An 11,313-nucleotide genomic window follows, 5' to 3' on the forward strand; every position below is an offset into this window, starting at 1 on the left:
CAAGTTTGAAGACATTACTTCATCGTCTTCTAATACACTCACAGCAGTTAGAACTGCTAATTGGAAGTGTTGCTAATAGGAAGTCTATTGCCAGACTAAGTTCTTAGCTTTGAGAATGGCTTGTTTTATTATTGTTATTAATATTAATAATATTATTATTGTTATTAATAATAATAATCACAATAATAATATTATTATTTTTGCTTTGGCAGCTTTTAGAATCTTGTCTTGATCCACGATTTTCTGAAATTTCACATTAATTTAGCTAACTGTATACTTTTTACATCTATCATGCTGAGTACTCAGTAGCTCTTTCAGTTTGGAGGTGCATGTCTCCTTTATTCTCTGGAAAATTCTCTTGATTTAACTTTTTTCCCCCTTAATTATTACTATGTTTTCCCCCGAAGATCCCAGGTAGTGAGATGTTGCATTGAATTGTTTTCTTGGATTGTTCCTTTTGCTATTTTTTTAAAAAAATCTCTTTGTCTTTTGTTTTATGAACTAAGCTATTTCCTAAACCTTACCTTCAAATCCTTACAATGCATTTAAAAGTTTTAGCAACCTTCCTTTCGATTTCTTAGGATTAATTTTTTTTTGTTCTTAGTTAAAGTTTTAGTTATGGCAAAATACACAGAACAGAAAACTACCATCTTAATTTTTAAATGTATAGTTCGGTGGTGTTGAGTACATTCACAATGTTGTGCAACCAATCTCCTGAACTCTTCATCGTGTAAAACTGAAACTCTGTACCCACTAAACAACAATTCCGCATCGCCCGCTCTCCATCTCTTGGTAACCACCATTCCTCTTTCAGTTTCTATGAATTCAACTATCGTAGGTAACTCATATAAGTGGAATCATACAGTATTTGTCTTTTTGTGACTGGCTTGTTTCATTTAACATAACGTCCTCAAGCTTCATCCATGTAGTAGCATATGTCAGAACTTCCTTCCTTTTAAAGGCTGAATATTAATCCACTGTGTGTATATATACCACTTTTTATTCATCCATTGATAGGCATTGGGTTGCTTCCACCTTTTGGCTGTTATGAATAATGATACTATGAACATGGCCAATATACAAATATCTCTTTGAGAGCTTGCTTCAAATTTTCTTGGGTATATGCCCAGAAGTGAAATTGCTGAATCATATGGTAATTCTTTTTCTAATTTTTTGAGGAATGACTATGCTCAATTTCTTTTTATACTTTTGTTTGTGGATGTACAGTTGACCCTTGAACAACATGTGTTTGAACTGCGCGTGGCCACTTATACATGGTTTAATACACACACACACACACACACACACACACACACACACACACACACACACACACAGAGTTGCCCTCCATATCCCTGGGTTTTGTATCTGCAGATTCAACCTACTGCGAATCAAAAACAGTATTTTCCATTCGTGGTTGAGAACCCACAGATGCGAAGGGCCGACTGCACGCATTTTTCTATGCCATTTTATATAAGGGATTTGAGCATCCTTGGGTTTTGGTATCTGTGGGGGGTCCTGGAACCAATCCTCCATGGATATAGAGGAATGACTGTGGTTAAATTAACTGTGCAGGGTTTGATGCCCTTAACTCTTATGTGTTCAAGTGTCAACTGTAGTATCTTCCCACATCTCTCCGCCTATTTAAAAATTTCTCTTTTGTTCTTCAAATTATCTCTGCTTTGTTTAGGATCAAACATATCTGTATATATTGGTGTTTTTTTGCTGTACATTTTTATTTCAGATTTCATACTCTTTCTATATCTGTTTGTCACAACTAGTAGACTGTCAGCTCTTCAGTCTACTAGGTGTGACAAACAGGTATATACTATTTTGATTCTGAAAATTTGAGTTGACTCTCATTTGGGGATTAAGTGGCAGTTTCACTTTGGGTTCCTAAGGAAATAATCTATAAACCACAGTAAAACATGTGAAACAAGAGAACTGCTGAATTCAATGGGTTTTAAGAAAATATTCAGAATAAACTCTATGAAGATTTAATGCTACAAAATCTTGTGAAATAGGTAGATGGGATGGTCTTCCTTGCATTAAAGATCTAGCAGCATCCCTCCTCTAGTAAAGGGCTTGGCACTGCTCGCACGGCCAGGCTCTGGGCTCCGGTGTGAGTGAGAAATGCACTGTATGGAAGGAACAGCCTGTTCATGCAGCCTGTCCCCTTCCTCCCCCAAAGCTTGGATGGGGGTGGAGGTTATGAATCATATTGACCTAAAAATAAACAATGGTGCTGTCTCCTTCCCTGAGACAGAGGAGAAGATTGTTCATTCATTCATTCATTTATTCACTCACTTATTCATTTGTAGATTGTTCATTTATTCACTTATTTATCCACTCACTTATTCATTCATTAATTCATTCATTTATTCACTCACTGTGCTAGATGCTGGGGATAAATAGACAAAAGAGCCACAGTTCCTGACTCTGAAGAGCTGGCAGTCTACTAGGTGTGACAAACAGATATAGAAATAGCATGACTTGTGACAAGGGCCATGGTGGAATGTCAGGGAGACAGTATGATACAGCGGTTCAAGAGCACTGGAGCCAGTAGACACGGGTCTGAATCTTGGCTCTGCCGTTTCTCATCTGTGTGACTTGGTCTATTGTTTCACTTTGATAACCTTCACTTTCCTCGTTCATGGGGTTGTCGTGAGGATTAAATAAAACAAGGCATGGGGAGTGCTCAGCATGGGGAGTTGTTATTGTAAATAATAGGGTTGTCGTGAGAATTAAATAAAATAAGGCATGGGGAGTACTCATCCCAGTGCCTGGTATATACTGAGTGCTCAGCATGGGGAGTTGTTATTGTAAATAATATGGGGAGCTGCATGTCTGGAGAAGAGGGTGACCAATTCTCTCTACTGGAGGTGAAGAAGAAGGTGGAAGTCATGGAGGGCTTCATACAGGAAGGGGCCACCAAGCACCAACTCTCTCTTCCTGAGAAAGACCCCAAATGATGTCTTCCCCTGTCCTAGTACCCCAAGGAATCACATTTTTAACAACTAACGAAAACATCTGGCAAGGGAGATTCTTTATAAGGCCACCCAGGCCACTTTTTCTGATACCAGACTTCTGCTGCTTTGTCATCTCTTATTTTCATTATTGAATGCTTTCTGGGAGATACGACGATGAATAATGAACAAATGGACCTTTAGGATGACCTCTGTGTGCCAGACTCTTTGGCATGTATTATTTAATTTAAGCTTACCCAATAACCCTCTAGAGGAGGCTGCTCCTCTTCCTGTTTTACAGAAGGCTCTAAGTTCCAATTTTTCCTGCCACTTGCTCAGGATCAGGGGAGGAGACGCTAAGGGGCCTGCCTCTCCGGAGGTAGAGAAGCACCTGGTGGTCTCGCCACATCTGTTCCAACACCCCCATTCTTGACACATACATGGGAACACCACAAAGCACTGGCGCTTCTCTTGCTTGGAACCTAGGGCAGTATGACAGCCCTCAAGGGCTCGGACTCCCTGAACCTGTGGCCTTTCTGATGGTTATCAATACCGGAACACTCTCTTATCTCACACACAGGCCAGCAGCTGCAGACCAAGGGACAAACTAAGCAGGAAGCCTCCTCTACCGAGGTCAAAGCTCTTTGCAACTCGCTGTCTCCTCCTCGTGGACATTTGTCCCCAACAGGGTCTCAGAAGCTGTGTTGGTTATTGGAGAAACTAAGTTCAGCAGTCCCAAGGAGATGGGAAGCCCAAACAAAACAATAAAGCCAGTGAAGTTTATCTGTACTTCTCTCAGCCACCCTTTCTGCTTTACCTTTTCCCTTGTGTCACTTAGCCCTCTTTCCACAGATGAAATATTCTTTTAGTAAGAGAAGATAGCAACCATTTTCCTCTTACTATGATTTTAAGTGCCCATATCATCTTTTAGGAATGGATTTGTTTTTTAAGCTTCATATCTGCCTGACTACTAAAAAATGATTCTTTTTCCATAGTCAGCAGCAGGTGTGTGCACATGGGTGTGTGGGTGCATGTGTGCCTCACTGTGTGGGAGGCATCATATTTTTCAGGACCTTTCTTTGCTAAAATCATGCTGCATTTGGCCATGACCCTCCCCCAGGCTGGCCCTCTGATCTAGCTGGCCACCTGCTTGCAGGGATTAGTGGATTCAATTTTAGGTATTTTCCAGAAGAGGCAGAAGGTACTCTTTGTAATTTTCTCCTCAAGGCACATAACTGAACATCAAAACTGGGAATTGGAGATTCAATCCCTCATTCCAAGCAATGATAATTCAAGGATGTCAAGTCATTTATTAGTCTATTAACCTAGATTTTTAAAAAAATTGGACCTCAGGCTGCACAGAGTTGGGATAATCAAAATCATTGAGTTCTGACACATTCATCATTTGTTCATGAACAGTTCACTTTCTTTCTTTCATTCATTAATCCGTTCATTCATTGAAATGCAATAAGAACCTGTCAATCCAAAGCAAAAACAATAATCTTGACAGAAATAGGAGGATAGCTGTTGTTTCCCTCTCCGTACTATTTTGAAGAAGAACAGACAGTATTTCTCAGTAGAATGCAAATATGGAAAAGATTGCTAGTTAACTCCCAAATATCTGCTCTTTGTTTCGCAGCAACAGAAGTTCCAGCTGGGTACGTGGCTGGGAGGTTAAACATCACATTTCCCAGCCTCCCTGATAGCTAGGTGTAGTCTCATCACCAAGTTATGGCCATTTATACTTTTGGCATGAATCTCTATTTTGGGGAATGAGCTTCCCAGCAGCACAGCTGCAGCTGAATGTGGACCCTGGTCGGGAAGGTGTGTGTTGACAGCAGCGCCCCCGCCCCCGTCCCCCGCCCCCTCCCTCCAAGTAGAGTGCTTACAGTCAAAGGGGTCAGGTAGAGCAGAATCTGCAGTGAGGGGTTAGAAGCCATGGAGGTGATGGGAGACCCAGAATCTCAATGCTTTTATGGGAGCACTCCCTGACCCTGCTTTGAGATTTTATTCTGGTTTTTATTCCCGTCCAAAGGGCCATGAGCAAGATTCATAAGAAACAGTGGAAAGAAGAAACACCTGAGTCTGGGATGGGTTAGGAAGGAGCCAAGGATCATCTACTACTCTTAGCAAGCACACCCAATGTTTCACTCTGGACTTGGGGTTAAGAGGCCAGAGTTCCAGTCTTTACTTTGCCTCTACTTTACTGGGCAAGACACGTCATTTTTTTGAGTCTAAGTTTCCTCATTTCTCAAATTAGATTTGGAGTAGGGTAAGAAGGATATTTACAATACACTTTATATTTGTAACACCTTTATAGTCCATGTTCATTATCACATTTACTTCTCTTAACATTTATATCAGAGGAGACACGTATTATTGGTCCCATTTGATAGATGGCTAGTAAAAGTAAGAGTTAGCACTATCACTGAGGTCTTTTTCCACTCAGAGATCCTTCCAGTGGGAAAATTCTGGCTTTTCCTACCACTGTGTAATAGGGTGCTCTTAAACACCCACTTGGTGCAGGGAGCTAGGCTATGAAGGGGCTTCTACATGGTATAGAGTCATGTGTCACCTCCCCCACTAGATGGTTAACTCCTTGAGAGCAATGCACATATGCCAGCTTCTTCGTTGCCTCCCTCAAAACACCCCAAACTGTGCCTTATCCTCTGGATAAATAATGACTAAATAAAGATGCAATGATGAGGCACAGGAAACAAGCACTCTTGGTATGTGCTGAGAATTGACCCTGGACCCAGAACTTGGCTCGGGCTATAGAGAAGGATTCTCAGGCATTTTTGTTTATCACGAAAGCCCTGAATTTGTTTACACACTTATCTCCAGAGATGCTCTCAGCCTCATAAGACACAGTCATCAATCAACATTTAGTCTCCAGATACTTCCCTGTGCCAGACATAACAGGATGCACTTTATTAGCCTCTTAATTTAGTTTATGTTTCAGGTAGAAGCCAGACAAGAAAGATTTCCTCTATTTATCAATACCCACTCTACTACTTTTTGGAAAAACAACTCTCAATTCAAAAAATAAGCGTAATTGAGAATCATCTTCTTGGAAGTGGAAGGATACTAAGAAATCAGCTGGTTCAAGGAAAATGATCTTGATGAAAAAAGGGGACAATTGTATAATAAGATCTCAATTTCAGAAAATAATATACATTCGGAGAAGTATTGTTACCAGAACACTCACAGTAAGGTAATGAGATTGTGGTGATTTTTATTTTCTCAGTTTTCTGGATCTCGCAAAATTTCTATAGTGAATATACATTGTATTTCAACCAGGAAACAAAGATTAGGGGGAAAAAAGAAAATCTCTTTCTTAAGCTGAGTGGGGGGCACACAGGTGTGCATTTTATTATTATTATTATTATTTTATCATTTACTTATACAACCTATAAGTACCTTTGTATAAAATATTTAACATTCTAAATTTTTTTCAGTTGTAGAACCTGCTGTTTAAATAAAATTTAATCTAGAAACTGGCTTAACCGAAGCTGGGGGTTATCTGGAGGTTACCCTAACATATATCTATCCTAGAGAATGTTCTGTGTGCACTTCAGAAGATTGTATACTCTGCTGCTGTTGGATGTAATGCTTTAATTCTATCTGTTAGCTTCATTTGGTCTAATGTATGGTTCAAGTCTAATGTTTCCTTGTTGATTTTCTGTCTGAATGATCTACCCATGGCTGAAAGCGGGGTGTTGGAGTCCTCTACTATTATCGTATTGTTTTCATTTTCCCCCTTGAAATCTCTTAGTGTTTGCTTATTGTACTTAGGTCCTCTGATGTTGGGTGCATATATATTTACGATTGTTCTATCTTCTTGATGAATTGACCCTTTATCATTATATAATGACCTTCTTTGTCTCTTGTTATATTTTTTAACATAATGTCTATTTTTTCTGATATAAGTATACCTACCTCTGTTTTCTTTTGGTTTTCGCTTGCATGGAATATCTTTTCCATCCCTTCACTTGGAGCCTATACATGTTCTTAAAGCTGGAATGAATCTCTTGTAAGCAGCATCTCGTTGGGTCTTGTTTTTATTATTTTATTTTTTTAATCTATCCATCCATTCTGTGCCTTTTGATTGGAGAATTTAATCCATTTATATTTAGAGTAATTATTGATATGTAAAGACTTACTAATACTATGTCACTAACTGCTTTCTGGCTGTCCTGTAGTTCCACTGTTCATTTTTCCCCCTCTCTTTCTGCCTGTCTTTGTGAGTTGGTGAGTTTCCCTGGTGGTATGCTCTAATTCTCCTCTCTTTATCTTTTGCGAACCTACTATAGTTTTATGCTTTGTTGTTACCTTGGAGTTTTCATAAAACATCTTGTAGATAAAACAGTCCATTTTAAGCTGGAAGCAATTGAACTGATCACAAACCAAAGCTTTACCCTTTCCGTCCCTCCCTTTATGTATTTGATGTCACACTACCTGTTTTTATCTTGTATGTTTGTTAAAAATTATAGTAGTTATAGTTATTTTTAATACTCTTTTTTCTTTAAAATTTATAGTATCTAATAACACTATATTTACCTTTACTGGTGTATTGTATATTGTAAGTTTTCATGCTACTAATTAGTGTCTTTTTATTCTACTTGAAGAACTCCTTTCAGAATTTCTTGTAAGGCAGATGCAGTGGTGATGAGCTGCCTCAGCTTTTCTTTGCCTGGTAATATCTTTTTATTTTTTATTTTTCAGTTACAGTTACATACAATATTATATTAATTTTTGTGTCTGGTAATGTCTTAATTTCTCCGTCATTTCCAAAGGATAACTTTGCCAGATGGAGTATTCTTGGCTGGCAATTTTTTTCTTTCAACATTTTAAATATATCATTCTGCTCTCTTCTGGCCTATAGAGTTTCTGCTAAGAAATCCACTGATAGCTTAATGGGGGTTCCTTTGTGGCTTGTGATCTTTTATCCTCTTGCTGTTTTAGAATTCTCTATTTGTTTTTGAATTTTGACAATTTTATTGTAATGTGTGTTGGAGAAGATTGTTTAGCATTGAGATAATGGGAATGATCTATTAGCTTTGTGAACTTGAATGTTCCAGTCTCTCCCCAGGTTTGTGAAGTCTTCAGCTTTTCTTTCATTAATTAACTTTCTGCCCCCTTCTCTCTGTCTTCTCCTTCTGCAGTTTCAATTATTCTGATGTTTGTACTTCTGATGATGCCCTATAAGTCACATCAGCTTTCTTTGCTTTTTTTTGTTTGTTTGTTTGTTTTCCTTGGACTAAATTATTTTAAAGTTCTTATCTTTTAGCTCGCTGATTCTATCTTACGTTTGGTTTATTCTGTTATGGATGCCCTCTATTGCATTTTTAAACATTTTATTTATGGAATTCTTCAGCTCCAGAATTTCCGTTTGGCTCTTTTTCATGATTTTTATCTCCTTATTAAATATCTCATTTTGCTCATGTATTGTTGACTTGTTTTTGCTCAATCGTTTTTCTGTTTTCTTCTTTGAGTCCTCCAAACATCTATTTCGAATTCTTTATCAGGTAGATTGCAGAGTTTTATGTCTTCGAATTTGGTTACCAGAGGATTATTATTTTTTGTGATGTCATGATTCTTGGATTCTTCATGTTCCTTATTGCTGTTTCATATTGCTGTTTTTGCATTTGGAGTAAGTCACCTCCTCTAATATTTACTAATTGGCTTCAGGTGGGAGATATATTTCATCGGTTCTGCTTATATCTGGGACTTTCTCCAACCTTGTGTAGATACATCTGCTTCATGCTTTTTGCTCCCTCTTGTGGTAAAATTTTCAAGCTTGTATATTTCCCAACGGGTTGGCTGTTGGAGAGCTCTCTTGCTTTTCAGAAGGTGGCGCTACAGCTCCAGTTTGTGGTTTTCCTTTTCTGTAGAGCCTGGCCTGTTTTCTGAGCACACTCCTTCCCTCTCTGTCGGAGCTTGATCTAGCCACTGCACACAGAATGGGCACAAGGATCTGGCTGCAGAATGAGAAGTGTGGGTTCAACACTTGGGCCCCCTTCTGTGCTGCCTTGGGGGCCAGAGCGGTGCTGGCAAAGTTCCTTTTACTTTCTCCACTGGGCCTATACTTGTAGTTCCACCTCCCTGCCAATGTAGTGCTGAATTCTCTCCTTGAGAAACCTGGACTTCTACAAAGTCTCTCTCATCTGTGGGTATCTGCCCAAGTTAGCACTCTCCACAGTTTCTCTAACTGCTGCTGAGGAGGGCTGGGGCCAATCCATCAGTACCTGCTGATTATGCAGCCAGTACCAAGGTCTGTCTGCCTATTGCCCAATGCATAGGTGGGTGAGACTCATCCTGGGTCCCTTGGTATAGGTGCTGGATTCCACAACTCTCACAGAGGCACTCTTGTTCATGGATGGATGCTGATTTTTAACTGTTAAAAGAGTATAAAAAGGATGTATGTCTTAGGCCACCACGATGCTCTATTTTAGTACTGAATAATATTCCTTCGCATGATGTGCCACAGCTTGTTTACCCACTTACTGAAGGACAAATTCTTTGTCTCCAAGCTTTTGCAATTATGAATAAGGCCGCGATCAACATTCATGTTCAAGGCTCTCTTTTAACACTCCAGGGAGACCCTACAACCAGCTTCCAAGGCCTGTGGCACACTGATTTCCTCTCCATGGCCACAGGGCTGTTGGGGTTTCTAGGCTTTGAGACCAGAAAGAGATTGCCACGCTACAACTTTCTCGTACTTGCTTGTCAAACATTTGCTGTGTTTCTTCTCAGTTTCTTCTTTTTAATAAAGGTAGAAGAACAACAATGGTTGGGGTTGTGAGTAGAAGCCACAAAGCTGAGAGGTAGACATGAAAGCAGGGGGAAGAGAATATAGTCCTTGTGCTCCGCAGGGCTCAGATAAAGTCCAGAAGTGCTGGGCTGTGTAGAGGAGGGAAATGAGCTCAGTAGGCAGAACCACGAACCTATTTGTGGTCACCCTTCTCTCTCTTCCAGGTGCCTGGGGGCAGAAGCATCAATGGAGAAATGAGTAAAAATGTCAAGAATAGGGGAAAGTTAAAATAGCAAAGACTTCTTAGATAATATAGCATTTTGCAATTTGCAAAGAACTCTCTATTCATCAACTCCTTTAGCTCTCAAACGACTTCGCGGTGGAAGTAAAGCAAGGTAGACACACTTTTTGACTCCATTCTATAGGTGACAAAACTGACACTCAGAGGTTATGACACCTGCCCAAGGTCATACAGCAAGTGAGAGCTGAGACAAGAATTCAGGAGTTTTGACTCCCAACTGGGTACTCTTCCCAACAGCTTGAGGCCAGAGGCAATTGAAAGAAGTGAAAGGACCAGAGGAAGTGGGTGGGGGGGTGAGGACAGCATCCTGCGCCTGGTGAGGCAGGCCCAGAGAAGGGTCCTCGAGTGGTGGTGGCAGGTTACAGACAAGGACGAGTAAGCGTCACTTGTTCTCAGTCCGGGCTTGGTGGGTCGTCTCAGTTCAGTGGACATCACTATGCTTCGGGGCAGAACTTGGCTTTGACAGTTGAGAACTCAATTTTGATTTGAATTTTATCGAATTTTGAATCCCAGGTCTTGTGCTAGAGAAAAAGGGGTAAGATTTACTCTCACACCAGAGGAATTATTGTTGGAAGTGGTGGGGGTATTTCACCACATCCACATCCCTCAAGACACTGATTTATAAGCAAGGCTTCTGATTTACTGATTTGCAATGGGAAATATTCCTTCCGTGATTATTGGTTATTTTCACGTACCAGGTTTGGAAAGGTCTGTCCAGGAGACCAAACGACAAGTCTAAACATTGCTTGATGAAAACAGAAAGAGTCACCGGGAATGGGTACTGTCAAAGATTGTCCGTGTCTAGCTGATCCAGTCTGCTGGGTCTGTTTTATCTATCTATCTATCTATCTATCTATCTATCTATCTATCTATCTATCTATCTATCTATCATCTATCTATTTATTATTTATTTTGTATTTTTTATTATGTGTTTTGCTTGTCTCAGTAATAGGCTGTCACTTTCTGCTGGAGAGACAGTAACACGTTGTTATTCCCAACTATCTTTTCTGGATTCATTCCTGATTGTTAGACACCCTTATCCTGTCATCTCCAGCCTTGTGGCTCAGAGACAGTGCCTGAGGGTGAGATGCATGTGGGTTCTGAAGTCTGGTGGCCAGTATTTGAATCTCAGCCCTGTCACTCATTATAACTCATGCAGACACTTGCCCTCCATTTCTTCTTCTATATTCAGAGACTGAGGCTACTTCCTGGGAAATGTCCTGGAGTGCTCTTGGCCACAGCCACTCAGGGTCACCTCAGCATGGACTGTGATGGCAGCTAGTTGGAAATGT

Source organism: Pteropus alecto, unplaced genomic scaffold (genome assembly GCF_000325575.1).
Source record: "Pteropus alecto unplaced genomic scaffold, ASM32557v1 scaffold134, whole genome shotgun sequence".
NCBI classification, from domain to species: Eukaryota; Metazoa; Chordata; class Mammalia; order Chiroptera; family Pteropodidae; genus Pteropus; species Pteropus alecto.